The sequence below is a fragment of the Malus domestica genome, chromosome 13, assembly GCF_042453785.1.
Source record: "Malus domestica chromosome 13, GDT2T_hap1".
NCBI lineage: Eukaryota > Viridiplantae > Streptophyta > Magnoliopsida > Rosales > Rosaceae > Malus > Malus domestica.
The window spans coordinates 8,089,760-8,101,134 of record NC_091673.1 but is presented as its reverse complement, the minus strand read 5'-3'; the positions used below and the strand labels follow the sequence as shown (position 1 = coordinate 8,101,134).

Genomic DNA, 11,375 nt, shown 5'->3' with positions numbered 1-11,375 from the left:
TCACAACAGTATATATATATATATATATACTTGTTGCTAGAATGCAACCGCATATGCCGCGTGCTTGTGCTTTTATTAAATAATGCTGTTGTAAACTTAAGTCTGCTATGCACATACCAATATCAGTATGCGTAGTGCAATACAAATGCATCACTTATATGCCATGTAACACCATATTAAATGTACTGTGCTGACAGAAAGTCAGTACTTAATCATTGTAAATGATCATAACTCCATCTATTGCATGTGCTAAACACATGCACCGAACTGATCAATATATTATATACTATTGCATCAAAGGCTATTACCTTGAGACAATGGCTAGTCACGTGGCATAATTATGGGCACACAACCTTTCACAAGTGTGTGTGTGTGTATATATATATATATATATATATATATCACTAATCCTAGTCGGATCGCGCATATTTATATAAGCATTTATTTGTGCAAATATTTATTCATTGCCCATTGTTTCAGCTAATTATTTCACTTATGCAACGTGTGATTTACCACACAATTGAATAAATCATTTATTTGTAGTAGGCACATCGTACAATATTCTGCCTTGACAAATTGTGTCAATTCGATTTATTCATTATACAATCATACTTATGCTGTCATTTATTGTCAGGAATTATCGAGCAACCAGCTCTACTAATCAACATTGATCTCTTGCCTGACCAGACACCCACTTGCTCGGACATTCGCTTATTGGGACACCTATGTGCCCGGACCCAACTCGATTACCCTACAGATAGTCCCAACTTGATGCCCCTACGTATGGCCCCAATTCAAAGACCCGACTTGCGGACCTGATCCGCAAATCTGACATATAGACCCAATATGTGAACCCGACAAGCAGACCCGAGTCATGTCGAGAATCAACTCATACTGAGTGCATGTCGACATAAAGTAGATACTTGCAATAAGGAATACCACGAGCCGAGCCGCCTCGCAGTGAGCATAGCCTCTAGCCGAGCCGCCTCGCAATGAGCATCGCCTCCAGCCGAGCAAATGCCTCGCCGCGAGCATAGCCTCTAGCCGAGCAGCCTCGCAACGAGCATCGCCTCCAGCCGAGTAGTCTCGTAATTTTGTGATACCTTTAGCCGAGTATTGCTTTATGTTGAGCATTGCCTTAGGTTGAGTACTGGTTCAAGACATCTAGCCACTTCGGCCCGTACATGGATTGAATTTGAAGTCTCCAGCCAAAAGACTCTCTTGACTGAAGACTTGGGGGACTCCTGTTGGTACCATATATTTGGGCCTCGTATTTGGGCCTTGGGCTTCGTATTTGGGCCTCACACATTAAGCCCACGACAAATGTAAAAGAGGAGGAGCCCTTTATTCTATAAAAGGGGACTCCCCCTCATTCTAAAAGAAGTCTTAAGTCCTCATTTCTAAGGGCTAGAGCTGAAAACAAAGGCTAGAAGCCTTGAGAGAGAGTCCTCACACCACCGAGGCTCTCCTCTCCCTTCTCTTCTCTCTCTGGGGGACTTCCCCTCAAACACTTGTATCCATACAATTAAAGAGAAACAGAATCAATTACAGTGTGGACGTAGCCCAAACATTGTGATGAACCACGATAAAATCCTTGTGTTCTTTGTGTTCTTCGTGTTCTTGAGCGTTTGTGCAGATTCACGGTCGGATTTACGTTGTTCCAAGACCGCCCCGGTTTTGTGCATCAACATATTATATAATATCTAACAAAATATAATCAATGCACGACACTCAATTTTACAGACAAAATGACATGGTATAACAAATGTTCGAAACTGAGTAGAAAGGTTTTGATAAAAAAGAATTCGAGATAAAACCTTTTGAAAGCCCTATAGATTTCCTCACAAACAAAATTTGATCCATGCTAATTAACTATCAAATCTTTTACTGTTTTAGTGTCAAAACTTTCAATTTGAATTCAAGAGCAACAATCTTAGGCTCCGATACCACATGTAAGACTAAACTTATCAAAAGTAAAAGTTAAGAGATTAAGCTCATGAACCACAAATTTATACAAGTATTAAAATCACAATTCGATAAACACAATGACAAACTAACCCGTAAAAGCAGTATAAGAAGAAGCCAAAGCAGAATTCTAAATAGTGCACATTCTCCTCTCTTGCAAAACCCAAAGTACTCAAACTAACAATAGGTCTTAGTTCGATGTCAAGTGTACATTCTCTCTTGCAAAACCAAAAGTACTCAAACTAACAATAGATTTGATATCGAGTGTACGTTTTGTGAAAGCAGTGACCAATATTTATAAGAAATCAATCCTAATAATTCTCATATTAGAATCACCATAGGATCCAAACATATTAAAAGTACATCAGCAAAATAGACTTCCAGTTCCACAATGACTAGGATAATCTGAATTAAATCCTACAAGAATTGGGATAGTTTTAAGCTTTCTAACAAGACTTTTCTATGTCAATTGAAACACTATGACCGACCATAATAATCAATTGGGGTGTGATATCCACACACCATTTTTTACTCCTCTCACACCTTTTTGATTTTCGGCCGTCGGATAAGATGAATTGAAGAAGATCAATGGACAGAAATTAACAAGGGGTGTGTGAGAAGTAAAAAGGGGTGTGTGGATAACACATCCCTTTTCAATTTTATACTCATATTGTATTGACCTTTTTACCTGATATCTTGTATGTGAATTTCCCACTTTTCTATTAATAAAAAGGTATTTTTCTAGGTTTACATTTATAAATGAAATAATGGATGTGCAAAGACAAGAATTAGATGTTAACTGAACACCTAAACCTTGTTTAATTTTTTTTACCTTTCTTTTTCTTGAAGGAATCGTAAGTTTTAGCTAACAAGGCCCGCCATTGAACTCTCGTCTAAGAAGAAAATTCTTTAAGATAGATGATCAGTGAACTCAAACATGGCAGAAATTTAAAACAAAAAAATTGAAAATTGAAAATTGGAGATTTTATAGGTTTTTTGGTTGATATACCCGGCAAGTTGTCCAGCTCTCTCTTATAAATTAGGCACTGGCGCCAACACCTTTCTTTTATCTGCAATTGTTTTTTTCTGACTTTTGTCCCACGAGATGTCCATATCCTCTATCTTTTGTCCAAAATTCTAGATGCATGGGAATGGAGAACAATATGCATAAATTATTTCGATTATATTCGTCCTTTTGTTAAATGGCTTCTTTTTCAAGACGGCACACAACTTATATATAGATTATATAACTTTTGAAGGATTAATAGATGGTTACGAGAAATCTTAGGAGCAGTCGTGCATGAGCTCATTTAGAATGGACGGCAAGAATAATTAAGTCCCTAGGCGCCCTGTCACTTTTCATTTTCGATATATGCGCAACATTCATTGTCTATCCCAACAATTATACCAAAAACTTAAGGTTTAGGAGAAAGAGGCGAGAGAGAGATCAGAGATGAACATCTTGAGTTGCATACTACTAGGTCTAATGGTTGCATGGATCTCAATTTACACCATCTATTATTCACAAGAAAGAAGATCATCAATTACCAAAAGGCTTCCACCTGGACCAAACCCACTTCCCTTCATTGCAATCTCTTAGAGCTTGGCAACAAACCCCATCTCTCTCTCACTAAAGCTTTCACAACGCTATGGCCCCCATAATGACCTTGCAACTCGGCCAAATAACGACAGTGGTAATTTCTTCATCATTCGTCGCCAAAGAAGTCCTCCGAACCCATGACCAACTTTTTTGCAACCAAACCATCCCAGATGCGGTCCAAGCCTGTAAACATTCCAAGTACAGCATGGCTTGGACACCGGTTTCAGCTACATGGAGAAATCTTCGCAAAACATGTAACTCGCAATTGTTCATCACCAAAATTCTCGACATCAATTAAGCCAACCGTCACCTAAAAGTGCAAGAACTCATATCCGATGGCAATGAAAGCGCTGTAAAAGGTGAGGTGGTTGATATCGGTAGGGCTGCTTTCAAAACTTCGCTCAATTTGCTGTCGCGTACTGTCTTCTCTGTGGATTTAGCGGACCCACATAGTGAGAGGGCGAGAGAGTTCAAGGAGTTGGTGTGGAGTATCTTTGAAGAGGCTGGGAAACCTAACTTGGCTGACTATTTTCCTGTGCTGAAAAAGATTGATCCCCAGGGGATACGACGCCGTATGACTGATCACTTCCAGAAGATGTTTGACCTCTTCAACTGCTTGATGATGCAACGGTTTGAATCAAGAAAAGAGCTTGATTATATCATGACTAATGATATGTTATAGATACCCTGATTAACATTAGTGAAGAGAAAAATGAGGATATGGACATGGATGAAACTCAACATGTTAGTGTGTATGAATTCAAGAGTTTTGAACTGGAGAGAGAGAGCTGAACAAAGAGCAAAAACTGAAGAACACAATGGAAGATGAATAGTTTTCTTCTTCTCTCTGTCTAATTGCAGAGGAATATTTTCTGTGTAAATTGAAAGAGCACGAAGCACATGCTTTTACATAACTGATGGCCTTGAACTTGGGACCACACATACACTACATTTCATCTTAGTCACTCATCTACCTAATCACATGGATCAACCAACACATGGCACTCATGACCTTTTACAAAACTTAATTTTACACTTGGCATTATTTTGCACAAGTGAATACACCAATTTAAACAATCTTATTCTAAGCTTTTCAGCTCAACACTTATAATTCAACACAACATCTGTTCCTGGTTAGTTGTCTACTCTCTGCTAGCCTCGTTGTTCTTGATCTTGATGAACTTATTCTTTGAATCGATAATATGTTTATACTAAAAATTGCTTAGAGGTAATTAAGAATTACGCGCGAGTCGCCACTAGGTAATTATTAGTGTTGTGTATGGTCCAAGGAAGAAAATATCGGAAATATCGGTAGTCTAAAAACACGGAAATATTGATGGAAATATCGGGATAATATCGATATCGATAAAAATTACATGGAAACCACGGAAATTGTAAGAAAAACTTGGAAATTTTTATTGAAACTTTGCAGGATATTTATTTAGTCAATTATCTATTAGTTTATCACAAAAATTGGAAGGAAATGCATTGCATGATGGATTTAACATTATCAAGTTGATTATATAGCGAGCTGACAAACATTGTGAGTGTAGAAAATATGTAGTAATTAATGAAAGAGGTCTAAACACACCATAATCATTTATATATAATGAATTAGTACAATATTTTACACTTTATACATTGCATTTTTGGTTCTTCTCTGACAGAATTAGGTCTTCACGTGGAGAAGAAGATAAAGTAAGTAGATTTTTTTGTTCTTCTCTGACAGAATATTTGGTTCTTCTGTGCAAAGTCACTTCCAATTCTTTCATACAAAACCATGTGCCACACACACACACCCTCAAAGTTTTTTTCTTTTTCTCTCGGATAACACACACACACACACATAACCATACACACACACACACACACACAAAACCATGGTTTCATACAAAACTGTGTGCCACACACACACACACACACACACACATCCTCAATCTTTCCTTCTCTCTCGAATCGTCTCGATCCTTCCTTCTCTCTCTTCTCTCTCTGAGTCTTCTCCCTTCCTGTAATTGTTCTCAGTCTTCACCCTTCCCCCTTCTCCAGTTCTTCCACACACACACAGAGACATCATCTCTCGAATCTCGATCCATCTCTCGATCCTCCTCGTCCGCGTCTCCCTCTGCTCCTCCCATCTCACCCGCCCTAAACCCAGTCGTCGACACCACTCCATAACCGCCTTCTAAACCACCTTGTTCCATGGAGAAGCCGTGTCGTTAGTCGCAGTCGTCGAGTCGTAACTGTCGCGTCATCGCAAATCAACGGTTGTGGAGAAACTGAGCGGAGGCAACGGACACCGGACGATGGACCGGAATTCATCGTAGTCGTCGGTGAGGAGCACAACGTTGTCCCAGCCGTCTTGGATTCGTGAGGAAGACGACGTTCCCAGGCTCCTACTACCATATTCTTCTCGGCTTGTAATTTAATTTTTGTACATATTTCGAATTTTCTGCATGTTGCACCATTTTTGTACTGAATTCGATTTTAGGGATTTAGGAATTAGGGATTCAGTTCATTTGCTTTGAATTCGAATTTGGGGATTTAGGGATTCATCAGTTCATTTGCTTTGAAATCGAATTTGGGGATTTAGGGATTCGGTTAATTTGCTCCGGCGTTCTTCTCCGATTTGAACAGTGCCAAAATATCGCGATATTTTGACGAAAACAATTTGGATAGTTAAAAAAATATCGGACCCCAAAAAAAACGATAATATCGGCGAAATATCGCCGATATTATCAATATTTTCTTCACTGGTATGGTCTAAAATTGGTCATGTATTGTATTATTATTTCTCTAGTAAACAGACGAATTTCATCTAGAAAGATGATAGGTTGAGCTGATGTAAGTAGTTTTTAATTTTTTACTTGTTCGTCATCAACACACTACTATTTATTATAGCATCAAGCACGTGGGCGATCTTGTGAATATCTCTATGTGCTGTTCATAGTCTGTACTATGTCACAGTTTTGATTTTGTTACATACAAATTAAGTGATCTTTAGGGTTGTTGTATACTCATTTTTCTTGTAGTGCTTCTTCAATATATATAAGCGGGACAAGTGAATTGCACTTCTCTTTGTTTCACTACAGGACCTATTTGTTGCGGCAGCAGATACAACGTCATCCACATTGGAATGGGCAATGGCTGAGCTACTCAGCAACCTAGAAAAATTGTCCAAAGCTCAAGCGGAGCTAAAGCAGATCATCGTAAAAGGAAAACCGATTGAGGAATCCGACATTGCTCAACTCCCTTACTTATGTAAACCATTGAGAATGTTGATGAAGAAGATTATGCAGAAAGAGAGAAGGAGAGAAAGATTGAAGATTGAAAGTAGAGAGAGAGAAGAGAGTTTAGAGAATTGTGTTATCTTTCTTATTAGTTACAAATGTTTGTTACAAGGTATATATATTTGCATTGGTAGCTTACACTCTAAGCTACACTATAACAAACTTAACTAACTCTATAATCTCTTGACACATGTCTAATTCACAGTCATAGGATCTTAATACTCATAATGCCCCCTCAAGCTCAGGGGCAAAGAAATTGAGCCTAAGATTGGCACAATGAGTCTAGAAAATTGCTGCAGAGAGCCATTTGGTAAGTATATCAGCAAACTGCTCATTTGAATACACAAAGTGCACCTGTAATTGATGTTTTGCTACCCTTTCTCGAACAAAATGTACATCAACCTCAATGTGTTTTGTTCTTTGATGTTGAATTGGATTGCAAGTCAGTGTTATAGCAGACAAGTTGTCACAAAAGAGTAGTGGTTTATCTGCAAGAAATTCATCAAACACTTGATCCAATCCAGTTCAGTAGCTGTAATAGATAATACCCGATATTCAACCTCAGTTGATGATCTAGATTCAGTGTTCTGTTTCTTTGACATCCATGAAATGGGATTAGAACCCAAGAACACCACCATTCCAGTAGTTGATCTTCTATAATTAGGATCTCCAGCTCAATCTGCATCACTATATGCAGTTATATTAAGGGAGCCTCTGACATACTGAATAGCACAACCTTGAGTAGCCTTTAAGTACTTGAGAATCCTTTTGACAGCCATAAAATGTGATTCCATTGGTCTTTGCATAAATTGACAGACCTGATGCACTGCAAAAGCAATGTCAGGTCTAGTGAATGTCAAGTATTATAAGGCACCAACCAAGCTCATATACAGTGAAATATTATTGTAAGGTTTTCCATCATCTGTGAGTAGTCTGTTGTATGGCAAACATGGAGTAGCACAAGGTTTGGATAGTCGCATTTCAGATTTAGTTAACAAGTCGGTAACATAATTGTCTTGGGAAAGAAACAAGCCATTCTTCTTTTGCACAATTTGAATCCTCAGAAAATAGTGAAGTGGTCCCAAGTCTTTTATATCAAACTCCTTAGTAAGAGATTTAATAACTTCAGTGATAGCTTATGTAGCACTTCTTGTTATGATTATGTCATCAACATATGAAAACAAGATCACCACAGAACTGTCAACAGTTTTTATAAACAATGATGAATCTGCATATGTAGATTTAAACCCCAAGAATGGTAGAAAATTGGTGAACCTCTCATTACAGGCCCTTGGTGCATGTTTCAATCCATATAGTGATTTATGTAATCTGCAAACATAGTTTTCATGTTTGGTATCAACAAACTCATGTGGTTGTGCCATGTAGACCTCTTCTTGCAATATGCCATGAAGGAAAGCATTTTTCACATCTAATTGTTTAAAGTCCATAAAAAGTGTGATGATAAGGCCAGAACTAGTCTCGTTATTGTTGGTTTAATAATAGGACTAAAAGTCTTTCCATAGTCAATGCCCTCTTCTTGACTAAATCATTTTGCCATTAGCTGTGCCTTGTATCTCCTTAGCAATAGTGACATTTCTTTGGACATCGCCAAAAACATTAGAGTTCCAATCTTGAAGACAACACTTAAAGGCCTTAAGCTTTTCCAACATAACAAGCATGGGACACCCAAGGCAATAGTTGATTGCCAGCACTTAGCAACCAAATCAGAAAATTATGAATGTAAAGTCCACATGGACTGAAACCAAAAAGGTCGTGGACCTCCAGTACGAATAGCAAAAGCTGAGAAAACTAGACAATCATGATCATAAACAACCCTGGGTAAAACTGAACAACTAATAGAAGGCCAAGATTGTAACCAACATGTGTCACAAAGAAACCGATCAAGACGCCTCTCCATGCAACCACGGACACTCCAACAATTAGTCCAAGTGTAAAAAGCACCAGTAGTATCCATCTGAGTAAAGTCACAAAGCTCAGTAATACTGTAAAAGTCCTCACACGAAGTTCAAGCAGGTAAGTAACCACCCATTTGCTCATGCATTCCAATGATAGCATTAAAGTCACCAATTGCCATCCACTGCATTGTAGTATTAGAACGGATATTTAAGAGGTCACAACATAAATCACGACGAAGAGTCGAGGTAGTAACCGCATAAACAACGGTAAACTGAGAAAGAACACATTCAAAAGAAGTCTAAAAAGTAACTTGTTGCCCTCAAGAAGAAATCACAGTAGGAGAACAATAGTACGTAGAACACAAAACCCAAATATTAGGCAATAAATCACCCCTGTTATTGACAATAAGTAAAGAGAGACCTAATGAATTCCAATAAGTAGAAGGAACAGAATCAAAAGTAACCATAGGTTCAGAGATGCAAACGTAGTCCGTTTGGAAGAAAGAAATGCAAGAGCAAGGTTAACTACTATTTACAAATATAAATTTTTAGAGTAAAAGACTGTTTACTACCCTCATGTTTCATGGTTTTCAACATTTAGTACATCAAGTTTTTTCGTCTCAGAGTCATACCTAAAGTGTAAATTTTGGGATAGTCTCATACATCCATTAGTCAAATGTTAAATATGTCGTTAATTATGACGTGGCGCCCATGTGGACAATGACTGGGCACCACGTGTCAGCCACTTTTTTTTTCCTTCTTTCTTCTTCTTCTTCTTCTTCTTCCTCCGACTGCAACTTTTTTTTTCTTCCTCCTTCTCCTTCTTCCTTCCTCCTTCTTTCTTCCCCTTCTTCTCCTTCTTCCTTCTTCTTCCTTCTACCTTCTCCTTCTTCTTCCTCCAAATCTGGGGAAGTTTATTTTTTTTCTTCCTCCTTCTTCCTCCTTCCTTCTCCTTCCTCCTTCTTCCTTCTTCCTTCTTCTTCCTCCGAATCTGCCCAGATTCGGTTTTTTTTTTCTTCTTCTTTCTTCTTCTTCCTCCTTCTTCCTCCTTCTTCCTTCCACTTCTCCTTCTTATTCTTCTTCTTCCTCCTCCAAATCTGGGGAAGTTTTTTTTTTTTCTCTTTCTCCTTCCTCCTTCCTCCTTCCTTCTTCCTTTCTCTTCTTCTTCTTCTTCTTCTTCCTCTAAATCTGCCCAGATTCGGCTTTTTTTTTTCTTCTTTTTTCTTCTTTCTTCTTCTTCTTCTTCTTCCTCCGACTGCAACTTTTTTTTTTCTTCTTTCTCCTTCTTCCTCCTTCTTCCTTTTTTTTCTCCTTCTTCCTTCCTTCTTCTTCCTTCCCCTTCTTCTCCGTCTTCCTTCTTCCTTTTTCTTCATCTTCCTCAAAAAAAAAAAAAAAACCTTCATCTTCCCCAGATTCGGAGGAAGAAGAAGGAAGAAGGAGAAGAAGGGGAAGGAAAAAGGAAGAAGGAGGAAGGGGGAAGGAAGAAGGAGAAAAAAAATCGAATCTCGGCAGATTCAGAGGAAGAAGAAGAAGAAGAAGAGGAAGGAAGAAGGAGGAAGGAGAAGGAAGAAGGAAGAAGGAAGAAAGAAGAAGGAAGGAGGAAAGAGGAAGGAGGAGGAAGAAGGAAAAAAAAATGAAACTTCCCCAGATTCGGAGGAAGAAGAAGGAGAAGGAGAAGGGAGAAGGAAGAAGAAGGAAGAAAGAGAAGAAGGGGAAGGAAGAAGGAGGAAGGAAGAAGGAGGAAGGAAGAATGAGAAGGAAGAAGAAGAAAAAAAGTTGCAGTCAAAGGAAGAAAAAGAAAGAAGAAAAAAAACATGGCTAACACGTGGCGCCCAGTCATTGTCCACATGGGCGCCACGTCATAATTAACGGCACATTTAACAGTTTGACTAACGGATGTATGAGACTGTCCCAAAATTTACACTTTAGGTATGACTCTGAGACGAAAAAAACTTAATGTACTAAATGTTGAAAACCACGAAACATGAAGGTAGTAAACAGTCTTTTACCCCTAATTCTTAGTTAAGAGCAGGTCCACCCATGGAACTTGCTCGAGGGACAGGGGAGAGGAAATGGCCCGAGGCCCTGTGAATTTGCTCCAGCATTGAAGGAGCCCGAGCAGAGGTGGAGCCCGAGCTCCGGGCCTATCAACTCTTCATAACCTAAGAGCCCGAGTGGGTGTGACGCCAGCGCTGGCGGCAGACCGTTTTTTTTATTTTTTTTTTGTCAGGCGCGTGCACCCCACTCCTGCGTAGGGGCGCGTCGCCCGACCAGTTTTCAAAAAAGTCAGCCGACTTTTCAAACCAAAAAGTTACCGTTGGGAAGCCACGTGGCTTCCCATAGTCCGTTCGATCTCAACAGCTCTTTAATTTGGCCGTTGGATCTCAACGGTAAAAAAATTAAAAAAAATCTTATTTAATATCAACCGTTCGATCTGAGATCAACGATCGATATTAATATGCTTTCTAAATAAATAAAAAATTGTTTTAAAATTAAGAAAAGTTACCGTTATGACACGTGGCACAATCTGAAATGTTAGAATTCAAATTTTTTTAAATCCAATGGCAGAGAATAATTATTTGAATAAAAAAATTGTAAAATTGTAAA

The 11,375-nt window shown here is 38.6% G+C and overlaps 1 pseudogene; it reads left to right on the top strand.

Annotated features, from left to right (window-relative positions):
* The first annotated feature begins 3,249 nt into the window (after nucleotides 1-3,249).
* LOC139190303 (geraniol 8-hydroxylase-like) lies at nucleotides 3,250-4,678 on the top strand (annotated as a pseudogene).
* Nucleotides 4,679-11,375: the final 6,697 nt, after the last annotated feature.